This window comes from Pelobates fuscus, chromosome 5, assembly GCF_036172605.1.
Source record: "Pelobates fuscus isolate aPelFus1 chromosome 5, aPelFus1.pri, whole genome shotgun sequence".
NCBI lineage: Eukaryota > Metazoa > Chordata > Amphibia > Anura > Pelobatidae > Pelobates > Pelobates fuscus.
Window position 1 is genome coordinate 11,713,666 of NC_086321.1, and position 7,094 is coordinate 11,720,759.

Here is a 7,094-nt window from a genome sequence, read left to right on the forward strand (position 1 = left end):
ATTATATCTGATCCCCCCAGTCTGACTGTCAGTGGGGGACACTGGGATTATATCTGAACCCCCAGTCTGACTGTCAGTGGGGGACACTGGGATTACAGCTGACCCCCCCCCCCCCCCAGTCTGACTGTCAGTGGGGAACACTGGGATTATAGCTGAACCCCCAGTCTGACTGTCAGTGGGGGACACTGGGATTATAGCTGACCACCCCCCAAGTCTGACTGTCAGTGGGGAACACTGGGATTTTAGCTGATATCCCAGTCTGACTGTCAGTGGGATTATATCTGAACCCCCAGTCTGACTGTCAGTGGGGGACACTGGGATTATAGCTGAACCCCCAGTCTGTCAGTGGGGGACACTGGGATTATAGCTGAACCCCCAGTCTGATTGTCAGTGGGGGACACTGGGATTATAGCTGACCCCCCAGTCTGACTGTCAGTGGGGGACACTGGGATTATAGCTGAACCCCCAGTCTGACTGTCAGTGGGGAACACTGGGATTATAGCTGAACCCCCAGTCTGACTGTCAGTGGGGGACACTGGGATTATAGCTGCCCCCCCCCCCCCAGTCAGACTGTCAGTGGGGAACACTGGGATAATAGCTGATCCCCCCAGTCTGACTGTCAGTGGGGGACACTGGGATTATAGCTGATCCCCCAGTCTGACTGTCAGTGGGGGACACTTGGATTATAGCTGACCCCCCCCCAGTCTGACTGTCAGTGGGGAACACTGGGATTATAGCTGACCCCCCCCCCCCCCAGTCTGACTGTCACTGGGGGACACTGGGATTATAGCTGAACCCCCAGTCTGACTGTCAGTGGGGAACACTGGGATTATAGCTGAACCCCCAGTCTGACTGTCAGTGGGGAACACTGGAATTATATCTGATCCCCCCAGTCTGACTGTCAGTGGGGGACACTGGGATTATATCTGAACCCCCAGTCTGACTGTCAGTGGGGGACACTGGGATTACAGCTGACCCCCCCCCCCAGTCTGACTGTCAGTGGGGGACACTGGGATTATAGCTGACCACCCCCCAAGTCTGACTGTCAGTGGGGAACACTGGGATTATAGCTGAACCCCCAGTCTGACTGTCAGTGGGGGACACTGGGATTATAGGTGCCCCCCCCCCCCCCAGTCTGACTGTCAGTGGGGAACACTGGGATTATAGCTGATATCCCAGTCTGACTGTCAGTGGGGGACACTGGGATTATATCTGAACCCCCAGTCTGACTGTCAGTGGGGGACACTGGGATTATAGCTGAACCCCCAGTCTGTCTGTCAGTGGGGGACACTGGGATTATAGCTGAACCCCCAGTCTGATTGTCAGTGGGGGACACTGGGATTATAGCTGACCCCCCAGTCTGACTGTCAGTGGGGGACACTGGGATTATAGCTGAACCCCCAGTCTGACTGTCAGTGGGGAACACTGGGATTTTAGCTGATATCCCAGTCTGACTGTCAGTGGGGGACACTGGGATTATATCTGAACCCCCAGTCTGACTGTCAGTGGGGGACACTGGGATTATAGCTGAACCCCCAGTCTGTCTGTCAGTGGGGGACACTGGGATTATAGCTGAACCCCCAGTCTGATTGTCAGTGGGGGACACTGGGATTATAGCTGACCCCCCAGTCTGACTGTCAGTGGGGGACACTGGGATTATAGCTGAACCCCAAGTCTGACTGTCAGTGGGGAACACTGGGATTATAGCTGAACCCCCAGTCTGACTGTCAGTGGGGGACACTGGGATTATAGCTGCCCCCCCCCCCCCAGTCAGACTGTCAGTGGGGAACACTGGGATAATAGCTGATCCCCCCAGTCTGACTGTCAGTGGGGAACACTGGGATTATAGCTGACCCCCCCCCCCCCCCCAGTCTGACTGTCACTGGGGGACACTGGGATTATAGCTGAACCCCCAGTCTGACTGTCAGTGGGGAACACTGGGATTATAGCTGAACCCCCAGTCTGACTGTCAGTGGGGAACACTGGAATTATATCTGATCCCCCCAGTCTGACTGTCAGTGGGGGACACTGGGATTATATCTGAACCCCCAGTCTGACTGTCAGTGGGGGACACTGGGATTCCAGCTGACCCCCCCCCCCCAGTCTGACTTTCAGTGGGGGACACTGGGATTATAGCTGACCACCCCCCAAGTCTGACTGTCAGTGGGGAACACTGGGATTATAGCTGAACCCCCAGTCTGACTGTCAGTGGGGGACACTGGGATTATAGGTGCCCCCCCCCCCCAGTCTGACTGTCAGTGGGGAACACTGGGATTATAGCTGATATCCCAGTCTGACTGTCAGTGGGGGACACTGGGATTATATCTGAACCCCCAGTCTGACTGTCAGTGGGGGACACTGGGATTATAGCTGAACCCCCAGTCTGTCTGTCAGTGGGGGACACTGGGATTATAGCTGAACCCCCAGTCTGATTGTCAGTGGGGGACACTGGGATTATAGCTGACCCCCCAGTCTGACTGTCAGTGGGGGACACTGGGATTATAGCTGAACCCCCAGTCTGACTGTCAGTGGGGAACACTGGGATTATAGCTGAACCCCCAGTCTGACTGTCAGTGGGGGACACTGGGATTATAGCTGCCCCCCCCCCCCCAGTCAGACTGTCAGTGGGGAACACTGGGATAATAGCTGATCCCCCCAGTCTGACTGTCAGTGGGGGACACTGGGATTATAGCTGATCCCCCAGTCTGACTGTCAGTGGGGGACACTTGGATTATAGCTGACCCCCCCCCCCAGTCTGACTGTCAGTGGGGAACACTGGGATTATAGCTGACCCCCCCCCCCCGTCTGACTGTCAGTGGGGGACACTGGGATTATAGCTGAACCCCCAGTCTGACTGTCAGTGGGGAACACTGGGATTATAGCTGAACCCCCAGTCTGACTGTCAGTGGGGAACACTGGAATTATATCTGATCCCCCCAGTCTGACTGTCAGTGGGGGACACTGGGATTATATCTGAACCCCCAGTCTGACTGTCAGTGGGGGACACTGGGATTACAGCTGACCCCCCCCCCCCCAGTCTGACTGTCAGTGGGGAACACTGGGATTATAGCTGAACCCCCAGTCTGACTGTCAGTGGGGGACACTGGGATTATAGCTGACCACCCCCCAAGTCTGACTGTCAGTGGGGAACACTGGGATTATAGCTGAACCCCCAGTCTGACTGTCAGTGGGGGACACTGGGATTATAGGTGCCCCCCCCCCCCCCAGTCTGACTGTCAGTGGGGAACACTGGGATTATAGCTGATATCCCAGTCTGACTGTCAGTGGGGGACACTGGGATTATATCTGAACCCCCAGTCTGACTGTCAGTGGGGGACACTGGGATTATAGCAGATCCCCCAGTCTGACTGTCAGTGGGGGACACTGGGATTATAGCTGATATCTCAGTCTGACTGTCAGTGGGGGGCACTGGGATTATAGCTGAACCCCCAGTCTGACTGTCAGTGGGGAACACTGGGATTATAGCTGAACCCCCAGTCTGACTGTCAGTGGGGTACACTGGGAGTATAGCTGATATCCCAGTCTGTCAGTGGGGAACACTGGGATTATAGCTGATATCCCAGTCTGACTGTCAGTGGGTGACACTGGGATTATAGCTGAACCCCCCCCCCCAATCTTACTGTCAGTGGGGGGACACTGGGATTATAGCTGCCCCCCCCAATCTTACTGTCAGTGGGGGGACACTGGGATTATAGCTGCCCCCCCCCCCAGTCTGACTGTCAGTGGAGGACACTGGGATTATAGCTGAACCCCCAGTCTGACCGTCAGTGGGGGACACTGGGATTATAGCTGACCCGCCCCAGTCTGACTGTTAGTGGGGAACACTGGGATTATAGCTGATATCCCAGTCTGACTGTCAGTGGGGGACACTGGGATTATAGCTGAACCACCAGTCTGACTGTCAGTGGGGGACACTGGGATTATAGTGGATATCCCAGTCTGACTGTCAGTGGGGGACACGGTGATTATAGCTGAACCCCCAGTCTGACTGTCAGTGGGGTACACTGGGATTATAGCGGATATCCCAGTCTGACTGTCAGTGGGGGACACTGGGATTATAGCTGAACCCCCAGTCTGACTGTCAGTGGGGAACACTGGGATTATAGCCGAACCCCCAGTCTGACTGTCAGTGGGGTACACTGGGATTATAGCTGATATCCCAGTCTGACTGTCAGTGGGGAACACTGGGATTATAGCTGATATCCCAGTCTGACTGTCCGTGGGGGACACTGGGATTATATCCGATATCCCAGTCTGACTGTCAGTGGGGAACACTGGGATTATAGCTGATATCCCAGTCTGACTGTCAGTGGGGGACACTGGGATTATAGCTGATATCCCAGTCTGACTGTCAGTGGGATACACTAGGATTATATCCGATATCCCAGTCTGACTGTCAGTGGGGAACACTGGGATTATAGCTGATATCCCAGTCTGACTGTCAGTGGGGTACACTAGGATTATATCTGATATCCCAGTCTGACTGTCCGTGGGGGACACTGGGATTATATCTGAACCCCCAGTCGGACTGTCAGTGGGGTACAATGCAATAGATAAATACAGACAGCTATACAGTAAATATATAATGTAAATCCAGTTATGTATAGCTAGAAAATGCTGTATAAACAGACACTAAATATTTTATAGACAGTTATAGATATTGTATACAGCATATAGCTAGTGTGTGTATACACACACTATGTATATCTAGCTATATACTATATCTATAATGGTCTATAAAGTATTTCTATAGTGTTTATACAGTATTTTATAGCTATACATTAACTAGATTTACACTATATCTTTACTGTATAGCGGTCTGGATTTTTCTATATCTATTTCTATAGTGTCTAAAGTGCATTCACAAGTGTTCAGACTTCATTTTGTTCACATTTTTTTATCAGTTCAATCAACACTCAATTCCCCAGAATGACAAATCAAAAACAGATTTAAGACACCACGGTATATTAAACAAAAAATAAATAAATGAGATTTTGGTACAAACAACAAACTGAAAGTCACATTGGCATAAGTATTCAGACCCTGTACTCAGGACTTGATATATGTTTGGCAGTGATTACAGCCTCACGTCTTCTTGGGTAAGATGCGACAGGAGAAGCTTGGCACACCTGGGTTTGGGTAATTTCTGTCATTCATCTGTGTAGATGGTCAAGTTGGATGGGGACAGTCGGTGGATAAGCATTTTCAGGTCTCTCCAGAGATGTTCGATTGTGTTCAAGCCTGGGCCTTTTAAGGACATTCAGAGTTGCTCCTGGTTTTTGCTTTGCCCTTATGGGGTAATGAGTGTAGATTGATGTTGGGGGAACAAAAATACCTACATTTGTCTATACAGTATCTATCATACAAAACAATTTTAGATACAGCTAATTTCTTTAAAAAAAACAAAACCATAATATAATTTGAACAGGTATAAATGTGTGCGCTGAGTGGTATTTACGAAATCCTAGGATTGCATTCAGTTCCAGGGTGCCTCCCCTGATATCCAGAGGGGCTACAAGCGCCATGTTCTATGTACTAAAGACACCTCTTCTCCAGTAGGCTTCAAACAAACACTAACAGGATTTATCAATAGATAATTAGATGTTTATCAATAGAAGACTTTGAACGTATTGTTCCTCTGTACACATATATCACTATCTGGCAATTGTAGTTGTGTTTATAATGGACTCATTTTTTATCAAATTGAAATTGAGTTTCAGAACAGGGAAATTAACTTTCTTGGTGTGACTTTTTTTTTTTATTGAATACAACCAAATAATAGATTTTCTTGGTAATGTATAGACAAAGTTGCCAGTACCAACCATGATAAAGGAGCGTTTCTGAAAATCAAATCACTAGAGTTAGAATGAGCTGTCTAAAATTCAAGATTTATAGTTCATAGTTAAAATAAACATATAAGGGATATAATAACACTTTAGAAAAATATTAAATGATGACTCAAGTAAAATTACTAAATTTCTAATAAGAAATATATTATGGATATGGGCTTTGTTGTTTAAGCTGTATGGGAGTTGTTTAAGCTGTACACAAATATAGGAGTCTTACATATTATGACTGCCACACAGACATTGTTATTTATGTAGGGGGGTGGCACAAAGATGAAACTCGAGAGAATCTTTGGACATCCAATTAGCACTGTCACCTTCTAGGATCTTTGTATATTTATTTTTTAGGGGAGATGGGATGTAGGTTTCACTTACCTGAAACTGTCCCTCATTGCCACACCCATCTCAATCCAGGAAATACTCAACTTCCTGGTGCTTCATCTGCCAAGAACCCATGCCAGTGGCGTATTCTCAATGTGCCCCACTTCATTTAATAGCCCCAACTCGCTGGCCACAGGTAGGAGCACTAAGGCCTACCCGGCTTTATCATTTATTTACATCCCCACCATGAGGGGACTGGGGGAGGGGGTTATACCATGCCCCCATGTTTTATAATTAAGTTGTAGCCCCACCAGAGTAAGCTTTAAACCTGCCTTGTAATAGCATGGGGGTCATATTAACCTCCATAAGCCATCATTTGTTAATTTAACCAGTGGGGGGAAGGAATGATCAGTGATGATCTCCCGTCCAATCCTGTGCTTCTGTAGAAGAGTAGCTGGGTCTCACATCAACACTTTTATAACATGAAAAAAAGAGGGGACATTTAACCCCTACACCACTTCTCCTTTAACATTTTTTATTTTTTTTAATACACTCCAGCAGCATATTGTATCTTTACATGGTTGTTTATTAGAGTATAGGGATAGCACAAATGGGTTCATGCTCAAATAGGATTTCATAAAGTTTGAAAACCTGCAATAATGATGGGTTATATGGACACTGATTGGACACAAGGCTGGAATCCAAGAACCCAGAATGTGGCACGTCTTCCCTGCAAGGATGGTCAAATACAATAAACAAATAAGCAAGACACCAATCGCAGGTAAACATATGTTTAATGTTCAAATGCTGTAATGCAAACCTCATACTAGAACGCAAGAGATCTAAAAAATGAAAAATAAAAAACAATTTACACATCTGTTTACAGAATATAAAAAATAATGAAAA